The sequence below is a fragment of the Pleurodeles waltl genome, chromosome 11 (genome assembly GCF_031143425.1).
Source record: "Pleurodeles waltl isolate 20211129_DDA chromosome 11, aPleWal1.hap1.20221129, whole genome shotgun sequence".
NCBI lineage: Eukaryota > Metazoa > Chordata > Amphibia > Caudata > Salamandridae > Pleurodeles > Pleurodeles waltl.
In genome coordinates this window covers 85,942,752-85,969,126 of record NC_090450.1, presented here as the reverse complement: position 1 = coordinate 85,969,126, position 26,375 = coordinate 85,942,752, and the positions used below count along the sequence as shown (strand labels likewise).

At 40.8% G+C, this 26,375-nt stretch overlaps 1 protein-coding gene and 1 non-coding gene across 8 annotated transcripts in view; one reads left to right on the top strand and one right to left on the bottom strand.

Moving 5' to 3' along the window:
• Positions 1-26,375, top strand: part of DLG1 (discs large MAGUK scaffold protein 1) — a 953,275-nt gene that overhangs the window by 285,665 nt on the left and 641,235 nt on the right. The gene's annotated exons all lie outside the window — the stretch shown is intronic.
• LOC138266769 (small Cajal body-specific RNA 24) lies at positions 2,401-2,530 on the bottom strand. Its single transcript, XR_011199694.1, has one exon. It is a non-coding gene; the product is annotated as a small Cajal body-specific RNA 24 (non-coding RNA).

The following is a 26,375-nucleotide window of genomic DNA, read 5'->3' as shown; positions in this document are numbered from 1 at the left end:
CCCCCCTCCAGTGAGGGTGAGTGGTGAAGGCGATTTTTTTCAGTCACTCACTTAGCACAATATTACAACCAGAACTCCACCTCACAAACCGCTTCCTATTGTTGAAGCATTGGGATATTTGTTCATTTTTTTTAAAAATGATATGCTTTTGGTATTGTTTTTTAATGGACCTCATGTGCCATCACAAATACATTAATTCTCATTGAATGTGCTCCTTGAAGGTCAGTGGCTTTCCCGAGGTCCCTATGCAGAATCAGAAGTCTGCTGCTCGGTTTCATTTGAATTTTGCCATACAGTGGTTAATTTGTGCACTGCAGAAATGGCTTGAAATGTCTTTCTTTGGTACATACACACATACATTTCCCTTCAGTTCGAGCAACGGCCCTAAAGTATTTTTGTCATTAAGTGTGGTTTTCTGTTCTTTCGGATTGTGCAGAAATCCCGAAGTATGGTTATGTTAGTTATATTGATTACAATGCATCCATCTAATACACATTCTGTAGCATCTGATGCACGCAGTGACCGTAGAGCCTCCCAAATAAGCCACTCAATCAATTATAGTATGCAGCCTGCATTTTAAAAAAACACTAGGTACCAACAGGGAATTTTAGTATAGTAATATGAATGTTTATTTCAGAAAAGAAAATTCTATAAAACATACACAAAATGAAACATTTCATTTATAAAATAATCCAACTTCTGGATGCTATGATTGAGCTCTGAGTCCAAACAAAAAGTGCAATGTGCATAAAAACAGTTATAGATTTTCGTATCCATTCTACACCCGTATTCCAATAAGTGCAGGTGAAAGATTTACATTTCAGATACCTTAAAATCAGATAAAACCTACTTTGGAACCCAACAAGAATTACTGATGGATTAGTATCGGGAAATATGAGTACAGTTTTAGTATTATTATGAGTTAATTTGAGCCGCGGATATCAGAGTTTGTTAGTTAGATTGGCTGGCGTAATGGAGGGGTGGAGCAGGAAAGAAATCCAGAAGTGTTAAGTGGGAGTATATCCCTCATTTACTCAACCCAAAGGCTTGGGATGAGTAAAGGGGGATGGAGGAGGGAAGAGTCTGTGGAAGGTTTAGGGAGAGCATAGTAGCAGGGTGAGATAAATGAGGGAGAATTTAGTAGGGTTGTGTGGGAGGTCATGGTAGTAGAGTGAGGTTTGGTGAGTTAGATGTGGAAGCAGAGGGAAGAGCTTAGGCAGAGTTATTTAGGAGATGAAAGTAGTAGAAAGGATTTGGGATGAGTCAGAGTGGGAATGGAGGATAGTTTGATAGAGACATTACATATGATGGGTCGATAAGTGTGATAAGATGAGAGCAGGGATTCATAGATATCTAGCATAACAACCCACCCAGGAACCATGCAATGACCCACGAACATGCCAAGCACAGAAACAACATATATATATATATATATATATATATATATACACACACAAACACACACACACACACACACACACACACACACACACACACACACACACACACATGAATACACACACATATATGTACATACACTACATTATTAGAACCATGGGTAAATATATAAGGTGTAAGTACCTAGGGTACCCACTACAAACCAGGCCAGCCTCCAACAACAGTACCTTCCGTTCGGTTCACAAAAGGCTACCAACAACACAGTTTTAGACAGAGGTTTAGTGATCTTAGTTTAGAGTTTATGGGATGCTTAAATATCAACTCCTGGCAAAAGATTTCAAAATTACAGCACATGGTGTGGGGTAGCAAATTTAGACATGCATACAGTTTACAGGACGGACGTGTAGAAGTGTGCAGATTCTATTGGCAGTTCTCACATTTACAAGAGGCTCAGGAGACTGGAAAGCCTGATCAAATACCTCATACTAGATTATCAGTATTCCCCTTAGAATTTTTATGTGGCTACCCATTCAAATTGTCGGCTTCAGCTTCTGGTAAGACTTGTGTAGACCAGAGTGACCTCAATCAGTTTAGTGCCAACATTTGCCCTAGTCATTCATTCATATATATTGCAGTTTTCTAGCATGCAGACAAGACTTAAATTGGGGGGCGTGGGTCAAATAGCTTTACACAGAACGTAATTACAAGTGAGAACCAACATATCAAAACGTTGCACTATTTTTTTTATAAGGCCATTTCCAAGGCTCTATATAGACTTATCACAGGTGAGTGTGATACAGAAGTAACTGATGTTTTGATCCTCTTTAGAAGGTTTTGAAGACATTCTTTTGGCACACACTCAGGCAAGGTTTGTCAAAATGTTCCTTTCATTTGGAAGGCTGTAGCTCAGTAAGGAGGATACAAAATGTTCAGTTTACCCAAGGCTAACATATAGGCTCATAATGCACTGGGAGAAAGATTTAGTCACACTGGTTGGAGTGAAAATGTAAGAGGTGGAACAAGCCAGCCCATTTAAACTTCTATGAGCTGGTCAGATAACCTCCGTTACTGTTGGACACTTGTGTACAGTTATCACCATGAATTGGAGAAACTGGTAACACCTAAGCATCCATAAGCGCTAGAAAACAGCCTGCCATTAGATAGACGTTTTCTTGAGTGGTTATAAAACAAATATTGTAAGGGACTGGTCACAGGACTCCTATATTGCAAAAAAAAAAAAATGCATCAGCCCCGGGTTCATGTTTTATAACTAACTGTAGTATTAGTTCTTTTTGTGATTGGTCAATCGATCAGAGAACGGATATAATTGGTAGAGCCTAGCGTACTTTTATCAACCAGCCTACTCCACCAGGCTTAACATTTTTGGCCTTTTTCTTTCCTTATCAGTCCTACTGCAAGTAAATATTTACTTAGGGTGGCCACTGTTTAGATAGATGTATTACCCTTTTTAGGACCTCAGTGTACCTCGTAATAGCTAAGTGATTACAAAGTGGCCATATCCATTTGTATGCGGGATAGAAGAACAAAACCTGACTTATATTTTCTCTTGCTGCCAAGGAGCACACTGCGCATAGATCATTAGTCAGTGCTCTTGCCAAAATGTCACGTAGATGTAAAGGACCCTATCTCAAGTGTACCATAATGAATTTTCAGATATAAAGGTTTTACCAACTGCTGTTGGGGAATATTTAAGAGCCTCATATGAGGGAGTATCTTTAAGGAGGATAAATTGGTTTGAGGGTCTCCTTAAGGTGGAGGTATGAAAAAGATTTACTTGGATATAAACCCAATAGCAGGCTTTTACTTAGTTCTTGACACCTGGCTCATCGATGTTTAGTCCAACCAAAAAGATCCAAGGCCCAGTTTTTCTACCAGTATTGGACATGTCTAAACCACAAGAAAGTAAGGCTTGTTTCAGTAGACAATAGTTCCTTAACCCCATTGCGGTAAGGCTTAATATCCTCTATGGTCATAATCCTTACCCAGTACATTAAGGCCATTAGCCTGGCAGTATCTCCCACCCGTTTGAGTGCCACATCAAGAAACATCAGTATTAAGAGGGTCATTTTAGAGAGAATCTGTGTCCACGTTACCCCAAAGTTCGGTGCCATGTAGGGCAGCTGATTGGACTTTCAGTTTGTATACCTCCATGGCCGGGAGCAGGGCTCTTGAGGTTGTCCCTTGATGTTTCTTATAGATTACTGATATCTCGAATTAAAGCACCGTCCTTCTCTTCTGAATGTGGGGGGGACCACGAGGCCCTACTGTCTAGCTTAATGGCCAAATATTCAAATCTAAAGCCAAGCACCAATTTCTCGATGACCAAGGTTAGAATGTTTTTAAATGATCTAGGAGATCTGACTACCATCAATTTGGTTTCTAAAGCATAATTTTCCAGACCCCTAGTCCCACAAAAGGAATTACAATTATCCAAAAGTTGCTGTAATCCATAGGGGTCTGGGAGACTAGGAGGTTGTCATCAGCTAATAGTAACGGAGGGATACTTGCCTTCTAGTTTGGGGGCATCTATATTTCTTTTTCGGAGGGCCTCACTAATGTTGTTAACAAATAAGGAAAAATGGTTTGGGGCCAACACATAACCTTGCCTCACCCTTCGGTGGATTGGGAACCGGTCTGTTAGTTGTCCCTGGGGACCCCATCACACTTAGGTGTAGATATCTTGATGAGGTTTAACTAATTAGCCAAGCAGGGCATCGGGATGCCTCTAAAGTTTTTGGTGTTGCCCATAGGTGCTCCCGGGGGACCGAGTCAAAGGCTGCTTCGAGGTCAACAAAGTCTATGTACAAATGGCCTTCCCTAAGCCTTCTATACTTCAAACTTTTAATAAGCAATAATCGGTTTGTAGTGCTGATAATGGTGGAGAATTGTTTTATGTTTATATTAAAAAATATCACAAATATAGTCAATTTGTGTATCCAGTTCGAAGTATTTGCTACTTTAATTTCACATCAGTGTAAGCTAGCTATACAATTAAGTCTATTTTTTCAGCTTACTTTTCAGTTTCATGCCAGATAAAATAATTTTTTTCAAATCAACTGTAGTTTGTAGGCTGTTGATGTACCCATACCATTGCACTTTACTTGTTCATCTGTGCAAAATTGATAATGCTCTTGATTTCTCATATATCATTTGTCAAGTCACTGACATCGATTGCAGAGGAAGATATGTTGCTTTTCATTTCAGTTGCGTAAATATTTGTTTCCGTCCCTGATCAGGTTAAGCCTGCTGACTTAAGAAAGCAGGTACATTTTTGCTTTTCAAAAAATCTGTCTTGCTCAACAATCTTAAACAGGAAGTGTGAGAACACAGAATTATTTCATATAGATTCCAAAGTTGTCTACCTTGTAAGGCTGTAGGATGGTCTGTATGTCATATGAGGTGTTCGGTACAGAGGTAGTGCGCATGAATTGTGCTCTCAAAATGTATTGGGTATGGGAAACTAGTCTCGTAATTAAGGGCAATTACCCTCCACGGTGTTTGCAAGGATGCTAGTCTGTGGTTTGGGGGCAGATGTGCTTTCGTGCTGTGCAGCCTTGTCTAAACACATGCCCTGGTCAGTGCTTTTTCGGTTTTTCATTTACCAAGTGAATTGCTTTTATTAGAGATATAAAAGCAAAGCAAATAGTTTTAATTTAGAAACTATAGGAATACAATCAATACACCCTTACATACAATGTAGCTTGCAGCTGGAGATAACAAAAGCTCCTGCAATTCTTGTGTTTAAAACAGGCAGGTCTAATGTTGGCCCATGACAACTAGAGACAACCCTGATTTTCTGGATATCATTTTGAGGTCAGTTTCCATGGATTGAATCCGAATTGGGAGGATCATTGAACACTCAGTGGTCATCATGAGAAGCTGGCATTGCTCTGGTCCTTTTATACCTGCACAGGCATCCCGTTGTCTTAAGCCACAATATACATTTAATTATTTGACCATAAATTTCTATGTACATTATCACACTTTGTCCTCATTTAATAAAGACAACACAAAGCAGAAAGAATCAAGTTAATGAAGTGTCACTACACAATCCGTCCTCTTTCCTGTCATTGTTTTCCCCCAGAAGTCCTTACATTTTATACCTAATGATCACAAGCTTTCCTGAAACTACATCTCTATAATCAAACCCTACCTGCGACATGGCTCTCTACATAGCTACAGAAGAATCTAATATTTCATATGCTATCTCTAAAATTAACCCATTCACAGCAATGGGAGGTTATAAGATTAGTCTGTCAAAATCTGAAGCCTTATTATCATCTGTCTTCCTGATATTCTTCCCGCTAGCATGCGTGATAGCTGTAATTCAGAGTATCCCATCCGCTATTTAGGTATTCTGGTTACTTCAAAATTTGCAGATCTTTATGCACTGAACTAACTACGTTTCTATCCTTTCCAATTTTGATGTTTGTGGTTTATTTAAACTGTGGGGAGAATATTCCTCTCGCATTATAGGTTGTGTCTCTTTATCTAAAACAGATGTTACCTTTGCTTTTGTTTGTATTTACTAATGTAATGATTAATATCCCTCAGTTCTTCTTCGATGCTATATAAACAGCAATTTGCAACTTCATCTTGTAAAAGAAGAAACCACTGATTAAATTGCAAGCCATTCATTTAGGCTTAGAAGAGGGTGGACTGGCACTCCTACGAGTAAAAACACATTGTCAAGCAGCCTTTATGGATTGGCTTATGTGAGCATTGAGAGATATCTCGGGTGATAATTTCTATTCAAAGATCATGCTTAATGCTTGAGCCATAGATCTATTTTCTTTTCTAAAGATTCCTAGATTACCCAAAAGGATGCAGTGTAAGACCCTTGTATTTTAGTTGATCGTTTCAACTTGATTTTGGCAGAATATAAGCTCCCTTGTTGACATGTTCATATGAACCTTTCCTTCTGTGCTGACTGAGCTTGGCTTACGGCTCAGCAAAACGATAAATAACCAATGGAAAAATCTTGGTTTTCAAAGACTCATTTTTTTCACAATAAAATATTTATTCCATGGCAGACATTAAGAAGCAACAACCCCTCTATTAGTGGTACATTTCTTTTTAGTTGTCCTCAAATCGAGCATTTCTGTTCCGGCTATATGATGGATATGAATACATTAGCCAAGAAAATTAGCTGTGCATTTTTTATATCGTCCCTGATAGGGGTCAGAAACTAGTATAGAATACTCCGCCTGAATTTGGGCACTACTCTGGTATCAGACCATATTTGTAGAATCCTCATTACTACTGGATGTAAAAAAGCCACCCAATGGAAACATTACATTCAGCATGGCACTAAAGCAAATTGTGTGGAAAATTACAGAAGAATGGCATTCTACAGTAAATGGTGGTTGTGTTCTACTCCGAGAAAGATTAAAAAAAATGTATGGAGGAGCTTCGACTCCATGTTTCAGAAGTGGGCGTGAAGCTGGTGAGTGGCTCCATTCAATGTTTACCTGTCCCCGAATGTTTGATTTTCGGAGCAACATTTATTCTGAAATTGGGGCTCAGGATAGATGTAAAATTGATGCTTATGGACCACTATTTGGCATTCTATCTTTCCCTAATGACAAACCTGCCAGGTCTGCGAAGCTGCTCTTTACTGATAATTTAGTTGCCAGATCCTTGATTCTGGCCAATTGGATGATGGACACAACTCCTTCTGTAGACCAGTGACATACTAAAATATGTAAAGTTGATTTTCACTAAAATTTCATAGCCATAAGAGACAGGGCAAATAAAAGGTTTAAGGGAATATGGCAGAGTTGGGAGAGCAATAAATATGATTAAGCCTCTATACGTTTTTCAATCTGAGTTGACATATTCTTTTTTTAATGCTCACATCTATATTTATGTCCATCTCTCTCTAGATGTCGGCTGACAAATATTGGAATTTGGAGATATTTTATGCATGTTTATAGTGTAATTTATTTGATTTAAACACTTCTCTTCGTGTTGAGAAAAACTAAATGAAATGGCAATATTGATTTATGTGATTTATATCTGCTGTATTTTTATAAATAACAATTTAAAGAAATATATTCAAACCCTACCTGGTTTTAGAAGTTCTCAAAAGTTTGTCAAGCTCGTTATATTTTTAAAATTCACAACTTCCCCCTTTTACCCTATTTTTTTATGGAATATTTTAAGATTTCCAGACCATTTGGCTCATGACTCCTTTAACAGGATGGAACAGAAAAAGAATCTCATTTGCAGAGTCAACCGTTGTATACTTCTGTACAGTAAACATTTAAACTGTGTTAGTAAGTTTTACTGAGAAAATGCTCCTGGTTTTCCATGTGCCTTAAAGATCATATCAGTCAAGAAAATGTTTATTTCTTAGCCTTTAAACAGAAGTAAAAACAGTGTTAATAATAAATAACCTTCTACATTTTACATAGAATAGCAAACCAACTGCACAATATATACGTAAAAACGCAGCCCCTATAAATACTTTAAAATCTGTGTTAAAAATATCAACCATAACTCTTCCCAAGACGCAAGTCACATCGGAGTATTGCATATAAAAGTGCAGCTGTTTGCATACGTTGCTGAATACCATGTTTTAAAAATAATGGATTTAAAACAGTTTTTTTTTTTTTGTATTGGCAGCATCTTTCAACAGTCTAAGCAAAAATGCAGGCAGTCAAATTTAACCTTTAATCCACAAGTGCAATTTCCATGTGCATCAATCGTTGCCATTTTTATTTTACCGTTTGTATGCCACGAGTTTAAGCAGATTAATACCTTAGATGTGAGTGGGACGTTGGGTATTGCCTCTGTATGTGGGAACCATTCCTCGTTTTGAAATGAACTCAACAAGAATTGGGTAGCTGCTTTAACAGTTAGGTACCTCATGTAGTATTCTGTGGCCTTGTTTTTTATTATCGATTGAAGTTCCCTTTCAGATACTCCAATTTCCAGGTTTTGTCTACCTATATCTAATCCCAGTCTCCTACATGTTGCTTCCAGATTTTTGTCCACCCCCTTAGCCCATTTCAGTTCACTATGTGTGATCTCATTCTTACATTTTTTTTTTTCATTTTTTTTTTTACAGTGTTGAAACCTTTTTTCCTTCACCTGTTAGGCGTATCCAGATTCTCACCACCTCAGCACATGCCAAATAGATCCAGTAGCTTAAGCCAGTTTCCATTCTTACAGCCTGTATCATTGTCACCTTAAGCATTCCCCTCTTTGTACTCCCAATCCTGCTTATCCCTCAAACTTAACACTTCAACTCCATAGTGAAATTGAGGGCAAATCATAGCTGAGTATGCGGTTAGCACTGGTCTTAAGGACATACCTCTGTAAACTTATATTTGTTTGAGGGCACTGACTGATGCCAGTGCTCTTATTTTAGGTGGTACTTTTATTTTAAAAATAAATGTTCACCCCACTTACAGAGGTTAATCAGCATATAATTTTGGGGTTTTCCTCTATCCTCCTTTTTTTTTTTTTTTTTTTTTTTTTTTTAATAGATACATCGGTCTGCACCCTTACAACTGTCTGGGAACTGGTCGGTTGATAATACTTTCTGGAACACAAAGTAGAAGAATTTGACCCACCAGTCTACATTAATTTTATTTATAACAGCAGGTAAATTATCTGGCCCTGCTGCCCTCGCTAGTTTTAGTGCCACTTTGGCATCTTTAATGTTCTGTAACGAGAACTGAGTCCTGATTTCTTCATCCAAGTTAGACCATTCCTCACTTTACCTCCTCCTCACACCCTGTACCATACATGGCTTTTAAGTGCTTTACCCATTCTTCTTCCTCTACGACACCTCATTATCCCCTTTTCATTTCCTTTCCCCTTGTTGCACCAGCTGCCAAAAAGTTTGTGTTTCTCATTTCTATTGCTTCCTGCATACTTTTCCAGGATCTCTTATAAACCCCTTTCCTGTTATCTATTAGTGTTTTTTTTTTTTTTTAAATAAATCCTCTTGGTGCTGAAGAGGCAGGGGTACATCTTGTGATAGTATTTCGCCTTTAGGAATTTTTCCATTCCCTATTCTGACTTTTTATTGTTCAACAGTTCCTATTCTCTTTTGTTAGACCTACACAAGCCATTTCCTGCTTATCCCTCATAGTGGTTATCTTCATCTGTAGACACTGTAATACCTGGATGATTATATCACTGTACCATTCTATAAAATTAGCAGCTACATCTTCCCACTGCATTGCCTAATGACTGTTGTAGGTTGTCTAACTCCTTCAGGCGTTCTTCTGAGATCCTGGTGGTTAAACGTTTTTCGTAATCTACTCGTAAAGGAAGTACCTTTTTGCCCTTGCTGATCCCCTCTAGTGTTATTTCCAGATGCAAGGGGTAATGGTCACTTCCATCCATCTGCTTTACTTTGAAGCTTACAATTTTTATCAAAAAGCCAAACATGCAAGAAGATAGTCAGTTGGGCACACTTGCATTCCCTCTGTGAAGGTCTGTCTTACATGTCTGTCTAGGCTAATACGACCATTTATACTAAACATTCACAGCCCAGGTATTTCACCACTGCTATCTCATGCATTGTTGTTTCACTCTTGCTGTGAATCTTGCAGATCTAATATGATAAGCCCATAAGATCTCTTTAAAGAAGGGGTCACTCTTTCTCGGGCCCAGTTTGTGATTAAAGGAACGTAACAATAAGATCATATCCTTACAGTAATTTTTGCACAGCTATTTGAGTTCCTCCTTAAATAGTCTTAGTTCTATCCCATACTCTTCAAAACTTCCCACTTGGATGTAAATATGATTAAAATCAAACCATCCACAGACAAATTGTTTTTTAAAAATATTAACCATGTTATAGTTTTTGCTGTTTTCGTTGAGAGAAGTGTTATTAGCCCCCGATGGCCATCCGAAGCCCCCCTTCTTTGTTTTATTGTGAACCTGTAAGAACCAGTCAATGGCAGGTGGTTTGTTGTACAGCACGTTTTCTTGTAGACATATGATAATATGATTCTGTGACTTTTTTTAAACACGGCTAATCTTAGCATTTTTGCAAACTCTAAGATATTTCGCGATATAATCCGTACTCTGTGCGACCACATTCCTTCCTAGTGTACCTCGCTCATCCACCTTGAGTAATTCAAGACTGGCAAAAATAGCATTGTAAATCGATTTACATCTCCTTTTGCTTTCCTGTTTACTTCAGCCCTGCACTGTGGGATTGTAGCTTTTAATGTTCCATTTTTGCTGTTTTCTCTCCCTGTCTTCTATACATATTACCTTGTTGATCAAGTCTTACTTGATTGTTCCCCAGAACTGTGTGATGTTTGATAAGGGGATTAAGAAGGGAAATATGGGAGGAGTGCTCTTCTATTTTTTTTTTCATTTTCTGGCACCATTTTAATTCTGTTTCTTAATACCTCTTCGTCTGCTTTCTCAAATGCATCCTTCACCATTTCTTAATTAGAACAGTACTTTTTTTACTTCATTCCTTTTTACAAAACCTACTTGCCTTGTATCTAGTGACGTGAATGCTTCCAGGCCTGGACATTTGCCAAGGGAAAACAGTAACTGTGATCAATCTAAAAGGGTTAATTTCCTCACTCATTTACCTTTCTTCGCTCTTTGTGAGGGCTCTAGGAATACCCATAAATTGTTTCCTACCCATCCTTCCTTCACTGTTGATTAGTCTGTCACTTCTTTCCTACTCATCTCCCTTTTCCAAACACTGTCTTCTCTTTTAAAACCTGGGCAGATTGGTTCAACTAATCCTCCCTTTTCTCCACTTTTTTGCTTCTTTTCCGCAATTACCTGCTCTCTTCCCACTCAGTGGTAAAACATCCTTCCTTTTGCCTATCCCTTTATGCTCACTCAAAGATTTGTTCTCCCTAGCTACTTATTATTTTTTCCTTATGAGAATATTTCAAATTTCTTTTTGGGACTATTTTGGGGATTGTTTTCCTTCCTTAATACTTTTGCCCTCTCTTTTTTCTTTTTACCACCCCACAGTCCCCTCTCCTGAACCCTAATTATTCTTTTTATACATGTTATGTGTTGCCTTTACATGGTTGGCTTTCCACATTTTTTGTCAGAATTGAGTGTTATGAGATATAAACTGTTGCAGTATTCCCCCCCATAGAACTGCCTCCTTCTGCTAGCACTTATTCATCATGAGATGACCTGCAGCTGTGTTTTCTAGATTTTAAACTTTAACACAATCACCTCAAAAACCCCTTGCAGTGGTTCTGCATAATTAATATTATGTCCACCATAGATGAAGCTGACGAGGTACATCAGAGTCAAAAGAGTGCTTTGGAGGTACACCCATTTCATCTCTCTCTATCTCCATACTTTGCTCAGTGAGCTCTCCATTTTCAACCCCCTCGTCAACTGTGGATCTTTTTATCTCCTCACCTTTCTCCATGTTCCTTTTAATTCCCTCTTGTATCAACCTATTGTCCCTCGATGAGACTAACTCAGGTGAAGAAGACAGTCTCAGTTCAGGCACGGTCTTATTGTTCTCTACAAAGTAACTTGTTTTAGATTGGCAGAAAATAGTTCTGATCTAGTGACATATTACCAGTTAATGAAATCCCAGCATCTGCAATGACCTCCCCCGATGGAGGTACATCCTGAGGTACCAATACATTTGTAAAGTGTTGATCTACAAAATATTTAATGGCTTTTGTTGCTGACAGGCCACAACCTGTGCTCTGCGGCAGGGGACTGTTTTGCATTCACTTCTTAGCACCCGCAAACCCATCTTAGATCTTAGGACTTTGAACCAGTACACCCTTTCTGATGGATACATCTACCTGTGGATTCCTCACCTAATGAATTCTCCCCAATGCGCAGCATTCAACTGAAATTTTCTTTCCAGCTCTGCACGTCGGCGAGGATGTCACAATTGCCAGACTCCACGCGACTCCGTCTGACGTCATCGTGGCAAAAAGAGGTCCTCGCCAGCGTGCTAACGTCAGTTCCCTTTTTTCCGTGCCTTCGATAACGGTTATTTCTACCAGCTCTTGTGTCGATCGCTGTTGAAGGGATACTTTGTGTTTATCTGATAATGTCTGTTCCGAAGAAGTCCGGATTCAATGCTTGCAGAGAATGCAGAGGTCGTATGTCAGTCACTGACCCGCATAATGACTGCCTCTGGTGTCTGAGTTCAGACCACAACGTACAGGAGTGTGGTTCGTGTCAGAAGATGAATCCAAAAGCTCTCATGGAGCGGGAGGCCAAGTTATTTTTAGCGAAGGCTGAAAAGGAGAAGGAAAGGAGTCGGCATAGATCTTTGTCAGGGAAGTTGGCGAAGAGTCATAAGCAGCGTCATCATGATTCATCCATAAGTCGTGGGAGGTCAGCCCGACGGTGACTCCCCAACCTCTGACTCCACAGACTTCAACGGCACCGTCGGTCTTCGAAGTGGTCGGAGCCTCGGAGTCCACGCTTTTCTCCGGGGCAGTCGGATGTCCAAGATCCGGCGCCGGTTCCACAAGGGTATCCTGCCTTCCCTACACCGGGATCGGATCTGGCAGCATTCCTTAATGTCATGTTTGCCATATTTCAGAATATGGAACCGGGAGGTGGTGCGCCGGCTGGCCCAACTGGTCCCTTGGCATTTTCTCTGGGCACTCCAGCTCCTTACAGACCAACGCCATTTATGTCATTCTGTCCGGCAGGGGACACTAGTCCGGCGGTGGTGCCGGCTGTGCAGGTGCAGTAGACATCGGTGGAAGGACCTTCGATGTATGCCCCGATGGCGGCGAGAGTGTTGATGGAGTCGCCTCGATATCGGACGGCGTCAGTTGGGAAAGATGTGCTATCCACGGCGCCAATGGATCCAATGCCGGCATCGGATGGTTCCGGAGATTGGATTATGTCACCAACTCCACACCTATCTTCGACGTCGGTCAACTCTTTATCGACTCAGAGGTTGGATGGAAGATAGGAAGGCCCTAAGGCTATTGGAGGAAAGAGAGTACCGGAACAGCTCCTGGAGGAAGGGGAGATTGTGGAACCCCTAGGTGACTTTCAGGGGTTAGACTCTGCCAGTGGGCTTGACACTTCCCCGGAATGGGACTTAGCCTCACCACAGGAGTTTATAGAGGAGGCAGCCTGGTTTCATTTAGTTGTAAGGAAGGCTGCAGGTTTCTTGGATCTCCCACTTTCTTCAGCCAAGGTCAAGACCAATATTTTGACAGAGGTGTTAAATCCAGCCTCAGCTGTTGCAGAGCCGTTGCTGCCTTTTAATGAGGCTCTCACTGACCAAATTTTGGATGTGTGGAGAAAGCCTGTTTCTTCGCCGGCAGTTAATAGATCTGTTGCCCGGAGGTATAGAGCAGATCCAGGGGGGACTCCGGGTTTCTTGCTAAACATCCATCTCCGGAGAGTCTTGTAGTCCAGGCGTCATGTTCATTGAGGTCTGCTCCTGGCTTTTTCCCTGGTGTGCCTTCTGACAGAGTACAAACGAATGGAGCAGTCGGCAAAGAAGGTGTTGTCATCATGCAGCATGGCTCTCAAGTCAACGAACGCAACCTGCATCCTGGGTAGATACATTTATGCTCTTATGGACGCGGCTAAGGCTGTGCAGTCTGGAATGTCCCAGGACTTGCAGGGAATTCTCTCGGATGCCCAGGCTGCAGCAACGCAGGTCATTCAATCAAGACTGGACACTACAGACTCGGTTGCAAGAGCCATGGGTACCTCTATCCCCACCAGATGATATGCTTGGTTACGATCGTCTGGGTTCTCTACAGATGTTCAAGCTACTTTGTTAGATCTGCCCTTTGACGGTGAAAAGCTTTTTGGCTCTAAAGCTGATTCTGCGCTGGAGCGCTTTAAAGGACTGTAGGGCAACGGCGAAGTACTTGGGCCTGCAAACTGGTTCGACCCTATTTAGGTTGTTTAGACGATTTAGAGAATTTGGACGAGGGGCGTCCTTTCGTGGAAGATCTCAGCAAGCAGGCCAGCAGCCCTCAAGTCTGCCTTACAGATATTTTAGTCCACACTAGAGGGGCCACCCAACAGCAGCACCCTGCCTGTTCCTCGGGGGGGCACAGCAGGGGAAGCAACCTTAGTCCTCTCACAATTGCATCCCATGTCTCTCCTGTAGGGTGAAGATTATCTGTTTTTCATCGCATGTGGGAGTCGATCACATCAGACTCTTGAGTCATCAGTATTGTGAGGAAAGGCTATGCCCTTCCCTTTCTGGAGACTCCTTCTCCCTTCCCGTCTTTCTTTTTGTTCAGAAGGCCATCTTCTGTTGTTGGAACAGGAGGTTCTATCCCTATTATCAAAAGGTGCAGTGGAGTTGGTTCCGGAGCAGGAAAGGGGTCAGGGATGTTATTCAAGATATTTCCCGATCCCCAAGAAGGATGGTCGGTTGAGACCTATCCTGGACCTGAGGATTTTGAAATGGTTCCTCAAACAGGAGAAATTCAAAATGCTGACTCTAGCACAGGTACTTCTGGTGCTGAACAAGGATTGGATGGTGTCTGTCAACTTGCAGGATGCTTATTTCCATATTCCCATTCTCAAGTCGCACAGGAAGTATCTCCGGTTTGTGGTGGGGTCGCAACACTACCAGTTTGCTGTCCTGCCTTTTGGTCTTACTTCAGCACCTCGAGTCTTCACGAAGGTGATAGCGGTGGTTGCAGCAAGTCTCATGAGGAAGGGAATTGCGGTATTCCCTTACCTGGACGATTGGTTGATGAAAGCCAAGTCTCCAGAGCTCGTGCTGCATCACCTGCAGATGACAACCCAGTTGTTGTTCAACACAAAGGGGATCTTGGAGTCGATAAAGATCTCCAGAGACACTGCAGCGGATCTACAATGGTGGGCTGTGGACAGCAACCTTTCCCAAGGAAGGCTGTTTTCACTCCCACCACCAGTGGCCACAGTTATAACGGATGCTTCCACACTAGGGTGGGGAGCACATCTGGGGGACCTGGAGATCAAAAGTCATTGGTCTCCAGTGGAGCAGATGTTTCATATCAGTCTGCTGGAATTGCGGGCGATACGTTTGGCTCTCAAGGCCTTCCTCCCTTCCCTATGCGGTCAGTCGGTCCAAGTCCTGACGGACAACACTACTGCAGTATGTCAACAAGCTGGGAAAAGTAGGGTCATACCTTCTCTGCAGAGAGGCTCTGCGGCTCCGGTCCTGGGCTTAGGACCATCGGATTTGTGTAGTAGCGAATCACCTGGCCGGAGTTCTAAACATACGTGCGGACAGTCTCAGTCGGCACTTCTCAGCCGATCACGAGTGGCGTCTCCATCCGGACCTGGTCCTTTACATCCTTCCGATTGTGGGGGTTTCCTCAGGTAGTTCTGTTTGCCACTCAGGAGAACGCGCACTGCCCGTCGTTCTGCAGCCTCCAGTAACCAGTGCAAGGAGCGTTGGGGGACGCCTTTCAGATGTCCTGGAAAGGTCAGTTGCTTTACGCGTTTCCCCCCCATACCCTTGATTCCGTGGGTTCTGAGGAAGATTCGCCAAGCCAAAGTCATTTTAATAGCTCCAGATTGGCCGAGAAGGGTGTGGTACACAGACCTTCTCCAACTTTCACTGTGCCCACCGCTCCGTCTCCCTCACAATGGAAGACCTCCTCTCGCAGTCGCAGGGGCAGGTTCTACACCCTCACCTCCCGAGCCTGCACCTTCATGCTTGGAGATTGAATGGGGCAACCTGAGTTCCTTTTCTCTCCCGCCGGAAGTGGTGGACGATATTTTATCGGCCTGGCGACACTCCACCAAATCTATCCGTGCAGGCAGATGGGCACAATTTGTTGCTTGGTGTGGAGAGAAGCAAATTAGTCCTTTAAAAGCTCATTTGTCGGACATATTGTTGTTTGCATTGCCTTTGCCACAGCAGGGTTGTGCAGTCGCTACTGTCAAAGGCTATCTATTGGCTCCTTCAGCCTTTTTATGCTTACCTGTTAAACCCTCCTCACTCAAATCCACTTTAGTATTAAGGTTTTTGAAGGGGCTTACTAATAGGTTTCCTTCCACTCCGTTTCTTAAGCCCCAGTGGGATTTAAATTTAGTTTTAACTTTTTTAATGGGTACAAACCAGACTCATCGTAAATGTTTTTCTAAAAGTAACTTAAAACATCAATGTAAAGTGCATCAGTATTTTGCTGCATAGTACATTCTGAAGTGTGTTTTAGCTGCCTTTACATTGTTTGCAATTTTGTAATCAGTTGTATCTCTCAAGTCAATAAGACCTGTGAAAATCATTTGTATATCAAATGTAAAAATGCAAGTTGTTCAAAATGTCAAGACTTTCCTAAATCGAGGGCTGCATAATATATAATGTCATGAGTATTTCATTTATGTAGAGCGTTGCTACCACTAGTGATATTGAAATACTATTATCTTGGCTTATACTGAACTTCTTTAAGATTTTAGTTGGATTTTCAAATTCAGCGCTGGAGTCATAGGTGAAAGGTTCTTCTTGAGGAGAGTTGAACCATGGTAGATGTAGGCTTTCAGGATGCTTCAGGCAGCTTTCATTGGCAAGTGATTACCAACCAGGCAGATGTTCAGGGGTCCGGAATGGCCAGGCTTTGTCCCCCTTGGGCAGAATGGTGCATCAGAAACTTAACTTGTTATAAGGACAAACGTGGCATGCTCCTCAGACTGGTCAGTAGATAGAATCTTTAATCGGAGTCTGGTGGCAAATGTGCCTTGTAATAGCATACAGGGTGCGCTAAGAAGTGTTTCTTTAGGATGTGCCGGATATGAATAGTGTTGATTTAAAGGAAACTTCTAAGTTTTGATGACCCAGCAGAAGGCAACTTTGGATTCCTAGATCTTAGAAAACATCTAAAAGATCTACTAGGAGTCTTTCCACTGAATTCAGGAACTTTTGAAATCTTCGTAGAAAGTTGCCAGGAATGTCACAGTAATACAGTTACATAGCCTAGGCATGAGAGCCTAAGGGGAGTGGTATCATGAAAAGCTGTGAGAAAAGTCCAGAAAAGAAAAAATATGCCTGAGTAGTCTTTGATGATGGAATGGAGGTTAGGCAATGTTGTTGAATGGGGGTCCAAGAGTAAGGACAGTGTCTAGGGTGATTTCCAATATCTTTATTAAAAGACAATGGGTTTTGCTGCAGCCCAAGGTCAGTAGACCACACTTAGAAGATCTGCAGGTCAATATTTCGGACTTCTTGCTGTTAATATTTCTATCTGGTCCTCCAGTTTTGGATTGAAATGAGAACGGGTTCTATCATAAAGGAGTCATGAGGCGATTGTTTCTGATTTCAGCATATTTTAGCTGTCATCGCTGTATAGGTTACGGTTCACATCCAAAGATTTAGTCGGATAAGCGAGTTGCTTGTGGTAGACGTTGAATAAGGTAGGAGCAATAGTACTCTTTTGTAGCACATCCAATGTTGAAGGACCAATGTGAATATGTATATGATGAAGAGAACCCATGATCAAAGGGAAGAAATGAATGCCTTCGCTTAAACTCCAGTGTCACAAAAGCGAGGAGAATGGTGGGATGATGAGCTGTGCCAAATGTTGCCTTCTGGTCAATTCGAGTGAGAGAAGCAGACCCATTTCTATTCAGTTGGATCTTCTAGTTTTCTCTGATATTAGGGAATGATGACTTCATGTCATAACAAGGACAAATCCAACTTGGGAATCAGAGAGTAATAGCTTTTTAAGTTACTCTAGTAAATACTGTAATTAAAAGGAGGAGTTTGTGATAGTGTGCGCCATGAGCGCTGTTAATGGGAAGGTAAGAATGGCATTAAACATTGCTCCCATAGAAATCCATAGTTGCAGTAGGACTAACAGCTCCACAAGTTAGAATGCTTTAGCTGAGAGAAGCAGTAAAATATAGCCAAACAGGCTGTGGGTAGAAGTTTAAACAGACAGTTCTAGGTTCACTCCAGACAGGTATCTGCCCTGCAAGGTGAGTCTTCAGTGTAATGGCTTTTCTTTCAAAGTAGTTAGTTAAGTTGTAACGGATATCCTAGGAAGGGGCCAGGTCCTTGGAGAATAAAGCTGAATTTTTGAAATTCCAGCCAGTAAGGCTGAGCTCCCTGAGTGGCCTGGGGTCCTGAAAAAGATCAGCAAAATAGTACCTTTTCTTTGCTGTTCTAATCAGTGGTTTGTACGCTCTATTGTGACTGATGTAGTGTTGCTCTTAAAGGGTATTAGGATGGTCCTCCGTTTGACCCTGGAAATGAGTTTCTTAGAAAAGCGAGTCAAGAGCACCGTACTGTATCACTGAACTTGAATGGAATGGTGTAGTTGAGGTTCAACAAGAACTCCAGGACAGCCTTTATTTAGCTGTCTGAATCAGATACTCTAGTATACCTTCGACATGAAGAATTGATGTAGTATAACAACTAGACCATTGCTAGTGGTTGTAGTGAGAGTAAGCCACAGTATGACTCACAAGTGACAGTGCATGTGCAGTCTAGTAGGTTTCATTTACAACTTAAGAAATAACTGGTTGCCTAGTGAATCCATCAAGGATAATATGAGAATGATGATCACATCTGTCTACAGTGCAAATGTCTTATTTGAAGAGGAGTGGATAAAGGAAAACCAAGAAAAAACGTAATCTTTAAATGTAACTGCTCCTAAGAGGTTCTCAGAGGTCATGGTTAGCAGAATACATTGCTCAGCCAGGTTAGGTGAGTGTTTTAGTTCCCTCTGGTCTTATTTAGGAATAATAGCATTACTTGGCAATAAAGTGTTGCTGGTGCTATTTTTGTGAGTCAGTACAGGAATATGCAGACCTTTTTGACTAATGGGACCTGCTGTAGATTAGCCGGAGAGCAAAATACACTCCAAGGAAAATGTAGAGGACAAGTTAAATTCTACCATCGGAGTTTATCAAAGAATGCAATGCTCTACTTTCACTCTTTTCAGTGAAACATTCACATTTATGTGAAACCGCCAAGAGAATAAAATATGTGGTGATCATACTTGTAAAGCTTACATGCATAAACAAGTATGCAGTACTTTGAAAACAATAGATTTTATTTAAAGGTTGGACTGAAATAAAAAGGCCTCTGGTGCACACAATCACCGCCCTTCTAGAATGAATAATCACATGCTAGGGGTCCCTTAGTTCACTTGTAGTAGCAGATTATTTTCCTGGCAGGTATTTAGTTTAAGTTGGTGTTGACGTTTCTGAGTCCCTCCATTTATGGCCCTTGAAGCTTTTAACTTAGAAAGTAGTTTTTTGTGGTCAATATTGAGATTCAAAGAATGGGGTAAATTGAGACGCTTTAGTGTATTTAACCATATAAATCCTTCTTTTTAGTGAAGGTGGTAGTGTGGCTGTGCCCATACCTTGTCGCAGACTTCTCAAAAGTTGACATTGGTTGCATCTCCCTCAGTCACATGGAAAGGCGCTCAGATCTTCCACAGCCCAATCTTCTGTCTGTTACCTGTTCACAAAGACTTTTCAGACGCAATATCTCGGCCAAAGTGTGGAATTAACTTCATATCCACGCATGACTGACAACCTCGACACTCCCTTGTAATTAATTTTCAAAAATACCTCTTTTCTTAATGATTTCTCCACTTGTCTTCTACAGCTTTTTGTGTTATCTTTTGCAGCGCCTAGGCGCCTTTGTTGTGATAATGTAATCACTCCCTCCTTGAATATTTATCACAATCACCTAAGTAGTATCAAACAAATAAGTTGCTTTTCTCTGGATTCTTTGGGTCAAACAAGGGAAAGCTGTGAGAAATCAGTTTCTAGATAGGTAGTCCTGTGCATTAAGTTCTTTTATGAGCTGGCAAAGAAGGAAGTACCTGCAAGTATTAGGTCGTCTACTACACAAGCAAAGGCAGCTATGTATGTACTTATGAGAGGTGATTTGTGGTACACCTTAGGCTGCATCCTGGGTATCCATGCACATATTCACAATGTTAGTGTTAGCCTTGATCCAAGGGTAGGAGTATAGGTGGTTTGCGGCCCTGTCGTTTCTCACTCAATTATGGCTTCAGAAAGTCCCTCAGAGATGAGGATTAAGCAGGAAGACATTTTCATCAAAAGATCAGGTTTATTACTTATCATGTCATTCTTTCTGATGAATCGCTAATCCCACAAATGACGCCTCACCTTGTCCTTCCTCAGGAGGATTGTATTTTGGTGTGATCTTCCTTCTTTTTAAATGTTGTCTTTTTGTCGGGGCCTGGTTGGAACAATGGGAAAAAAACAGCAGAACTGTAGTCAACCCCGGTGATGTCATCAACTCTGTGGTTGAAGGTCTACTTAAGTCATATTACCACTGTACATTTTTCGGAGACAATGAAATACTTGTGGAGATTTTGAATATCGGGAATTTGCATGAGTATCGAGTTTTCATCAGAAAGAGCGTTTCCGAAGCTATGTAACGCTTCTTTTAGCACAGACTTTCTAGTTTAACCAATAGGATTACAGTTAACTTATTAAAAAGCTAAACTCCACCCCCTTCATTTGTTTTTCATCGATGGCCCCTTTTAATCATCAGTACTAGATTTTGTGCCCGCTGGTTCTTTTCGGGTGCATTTTCCAAATGACTGCAGCAATTGCCATTTCTACAGCGCTGTGGGCGTGTTTTTTTTACAAGGCCTTGTTCACCCTGTATATTTCGGCATGTTTGCTCCCAAAATGTATCTGGTAAAACCCTGTCGCATTCTTTTTTCACCTACTTATAATTCGGACTCGTTTAAATTGGTTATGGGTGTTCGCAGAATTGGGAACAAACTTTTTGAACTCCAGAACCAACATAAAATGTGCCTCGAGTATGTTGCTTATTTCCAAATATTAGGAGGGAAAGTCTAGTCTACTTTTAACTTCACCACGTTGCATAAGGATCACATAATAGGTTGGTGCGCAGGGGCGTAGCTTCGTCAGTAACATTTCCCAACAATCACGCTGGCGTATCATGTTAAATTTCATTATTTGAGCAGCAGAGCGAGCTTAAGGGGCAGTGTGAAGGGACAGCAGTGCAGATTGTTAGGGTTGCTTAAAATACAATATGTTGTAAAATAACCAACAGTTTTAAGAACTTTAAAACAGAGAAGAGAGTGAGTTTGTTTTTTCTGTGTGCATATAAAAATCCTAAGTGAAATTTGACAGCCATCTCACCATACCCGACTGACCTCACCTGTACCCAAATATTTACTAGAGAATACATTTGTTTGGGGTGGGGGTGTAAGACCTCCAAATACGCCCCCCCAAGCTACGCCCCTGTTTGTGCGAAATGAACAACACAAGTAGAAACTGCTAAACATCTGAATGAGGCACAGAACCTTCGCTACCCATTAGGAACAGCAAGCTTTTAAAATGAAAGAAAAGCTGCACTTATAAATGCATTTGTCTGTCTAACATGTACGCTACAACACTAAATGCTTCTGGAATTCAGTAACAGCAAATCGATAGCTTGCAAACGTATATTATCTAATAGGCTTGGAAGCTACAACAAAGAGAATAGCAGATGATCTGCAGTCTGTAAAAATGCTGTGTTTGCACCAAGCATCTCCGCTGACATCCCGATCCATTGGAGTAACTGCTACGGGTTCGGGTGTCAGCATTGGAACTGAACATTCAAGCACTACAATAAATAAGTTATGTCACATAATAGGGAATATAAATGAAACCTAAAACAAGAGCTCGGGCTCGTATGGGTTTACAGAGAGGCTAGGAATAGATGAAAAGCTGGGAAGAGTTGAATGCAGATGTAAATGATAGCTTCCCTGAGCAGAACACTCATTATTTGATAATACAAATATATCCGAAGCAGTAATGAACCTGAGAGGACGTATTTTTAGAAGCAGAAGTACCAACGAAAGAGAATATCCTTTTCTTCTATCACATACTTGGACAGTTTTTAGAGGCTTTAATTGGCATTAAATGCCTGTCATGCCACTTTAACAGTGACCTGTGTCTTAAATCCATCCGATTAAAGCTAATCTCTACATTAGAGTTTAGGCTGTACAATAGAATATATAATACAAATATAATGCAACAACATAGTGCATATATTACAATAATAGAAATATACTAAAAGTAGAGTAGAGAGGCCTTTGCAATTGATAAGAAACCACTCTAATTTAGAAAAGCAATGAATGATATAAGAATTGACCATCTTTTGATAAGCTCAGCAAAATACTTTTCGGGATTAAGAAAATGCATGGTTTATTTTTATAAAAAAAACAAAATAACAATGTAAGATCCATATTCTCTGCAGTCAGTAAAATCTCTATTGGCTCAAATTCTTTACACCTGTTTCCAAAGTTTAAAAATCTTATATATCTCCTTCAGGCACTAAAAATCAAAGTCTTCATGTTAAAATTAGTTGCCACGGGCGTTGCATTGAGGTCAAGGAGCCACTTGCATTGTTTGTCGTGCAGCCAAGATATTGTGTTAAAGACTGGTATCCGTGGGCCTTAGCTGTGGTTACAATATGTTTCAGATAAAGCCTTGAAAAAATGTATAACACTCCTCGACATATGAATGTTTCCTTCGTTATTAACAATTTGACCACTAAACTATTTGCCAGAGAAAGCGGTAACCCATACAATTTGTACATATACGGAAAAAGCTTAAACTTCTGGCTATGACAAAAACAATGCATTCTGAGGCAGCTCTGGAAATTGCTAAGATTATAGTAAAATATCTTGGCATTTGTATTTTAAAGGCCATAATGAAATCTACAAATTCTTCCTTGGAAGAGGCATTGTTACATATCCTGAAAGCAATGAGCACAGGAGTGCTAAAATTCACTGTAATAGGGCATATCTGTACTGAAATGATAACTAAGTTTATATTAACTAATCAACCAATATCGGTTAAAATCTCAAAATATTTTTTTTCACAGATTAGTCCCTGATTGCAAGTTTATGTTGAAATCAGACATCCTGAATTTCTTAAGCTGAATTTGGCAGATGTAAAATTGAGGCTGAAGATGCACTGCCAAATTTTCATCCTTCAACCATCCAATGTTCAATAGCCCATTTTTCAGATTTAAAAGAAAGGGGATTCCTTTCAGACTATGGACACAAAAGGAATGTTGGAAAAGGGAAACAACTAACATGAAGTGCCATGCCAAGGGATCTAGGAGAGAGAAAGAATGGAAACTAGATGGCACACAGGCAATGGAATGAGTAACAACTTGTGTGGGACGCAGGATGTAAGATACCTGTTTTTTTAGATTGTGAGAATGGAAGAAGCGTATAAGAGGCAAATAGTTACTGATGCAAAGAAAGTAGTATAAAACATTGAAAATGAAAGGGAAACAATCAAATAGTTGATGTAGAGATGCGAACGGATCATGGGAGGCGCAAATGAAGGTGACTAAAGGCATTAACCCCTTCGTTGCCAGGCCTTTTCCCCTCCTGTGCCGAGCCTTTTTTTTGGCTATTTGGGGCAGTTCGTGCTTAGGCCCTCATAACCTTTTGTTCACATAAGCTACCCACGCCAAATTTGCGTCCTTTTTTTTCCAGCATCCTACGGATTCTAGAGGTACCCAGACTTTGTGGGTTCCCCTGAAGACCAAGAAATTAGCCAAAATACTGCAAAAATTTAGTTTTGTTTATTTTTTTCAAAAAAATGGGAAAAAAGGGCTGCAGAAGAAGGCTCGTGTTTTTCCCCCTGAAAATGGCATCAACAAAGGGTTTGCGGTGGTACAATCACCATCTTCCCAGCTTTCAGGAACAGGTAGACTTGAATTAGAAAACCCAATTTTTCAACACAATTTTGACATTTTACTGGGACATACCCCATTTGTACTATTTTTTGAGCTTTCAGCCTCCTATCTGTTAGTGGCATGGGTGAGAAACCAATGCTGGATCCCAGAAAGCTAAACATTTCTGAAAAGTAGACAACATTCTGAATTCAGCAAGAGGTCATTTGTGTAGATCCTACAAGTGTATCCTACAGAAAATAACAGCTGAATAAAAAGAATGTTGAAATTGAGGTAAAAATAACAAAACATCCATTTTCTCCACGTTTTACTCTGTAACTTTGTCCTGCGATGTCAGATTTTTTAAAGCAATATACCGTTCAGTCACCTGGACTCTTCTGGTTGCGGGGATATATAGGGCTTGTAGGTTTATCAAGAACCCTAGGTACCCAGAGCCAATAAATGAGCTGCACCTTGAAATAGTTTTTCATTCTATACCAGTCATACAGCAATTCATTTGCTGAAATATGAAAACTGAAAAATAGGTATCCAGAAAACCTTTGTATTTCCAAAATGGCCATAAGATAAGGTGTTGAGAAGCAGTGGTTATTTGCACATCTCTGAATTCCTGAATTCCGGGGTGCCCCTACCAGCATGTGAATTACATGGCTTTTCTCAAATATACGTCTTTTTTCACACACTGTCTTAAATTTGGAAGGAAAAAATGTAGAGAAAGACGAGGGGCAATTACACACCTAGGGGAATCCAAGATGGGGTGACTTGTGGGGCTCTGACCAGGTTCTGTTACCCAGAATCCTTTACAAACCTCAAAATTTGGCCAAAACATTTTTTTCCTTTCATTTCGGTGACAGACAGTTCTGGAATCTGAGAGGAGAGACACATTTCCTTCCACCCAGCATTCCCCCAAGTCTCCCGATAAAAATGATACCTCACTTGTGTGGGTGGCCCAGGTCCCTGCAATAGAAAAATGGCAACAACCTGTAGAGATTGAAGGGATAGCTCAGTGATTTGACAAGCAGATATTTTTCTTTTATACATCTTTTAGGCTGACTCTGCTTTGGCGACCCTTGCAAGTGAGGTATCATTTTACTTGGTAGTCTGAGGGGAACGATGGGTGGTAGGAAATTTGTGCTGCAGCGGTGATCCTACAAAGAAAAGTGAGTAAAATATGATTTTTGTAAGCAAATTTTGAGGTTTGCCAGGATTCTGGGTAAGATAATGTTGGGGGATCCAGGCAAGCCACACCTCCTTAGTCTCCTTGGGGGTGTCTATTTTTAAAACATGTCTGGGTTTGGTAGGTTTCCTTAGATGAAGGCTGCACCCGGGACCAAAAACATAGGTTGACCCCCCCCCACACACACACACAGGTAGTTTTGCAATAGATCATTTTGGTGTGTCCACATACTTATGTGGTGTTCCGAACACTACAATTGTCACTCCACACACAATGGCATCACTTTTTTTTTTTTTTAAACAAAGAAACCACTAACTAATTAGAAATAATTACAAAACTACAAACACAAGTGGCAACCATGAAACTGAACACATGAAAATATAAAACAGGCAGTTTACACTCATGGTAGATCCCAGTAATTCTTCTTAGCGTGGTAATTCTTGAAACAACCACCCACACACAGCCCAGGCTTTGAAGGACAGTCTGGGCAGTACATTTGAGTCTCCCTCCGGATACTTCTCTGAGCACACACTACATTCCTTAGCTGGAAAGTCTTTTTTGGGCGTGGGAGGAATGTGCTCAGCAAAGTGGCAATCTTTCTATCTAGCCACATCCTCCACAACTGCTTTTCTAGTAACGCTTGCCTGTTCCACCACTTAAGGCTCTCTAGCACTGACTCCTGAAATTTCACAAATGTCATCTTTGACTCTGGAGACCTATCCTTAAACACAATAAAAGCATTAAAAGTTGCTAAGTGGAAGAGGTGAATTGCTAACTTCTTATACCAAATGTAAGACTTACGAATAGCAGTATAAGATTCCAACCTCTGATCAATTCCCATGTGCTTATTATAATCTAAAATGTACATAGGTTTGCGCACTTCAGCAACCTGGCCGTAAACGGTCACGGGGGAAGTACTCATCATGGATGGTACTTAGCATGTGGACATCCCTCTTGTCTGAAAATTTCAAAGCTAGCAGCTCATCATTCCACAAGGCACTGCGTAGTCCCCTCTCAATTTTTTTTACAGACAAGCTCCCTTGGATAGCCTTTCCGGTTACAACGAATTGTGCCAGAAGCAATAGTGTCCACTCTAAGCAATTGCTGGAACAACTGCACTCCAGTGTAGAAGTTATCTACATACAAATGGTGACCTTTGTT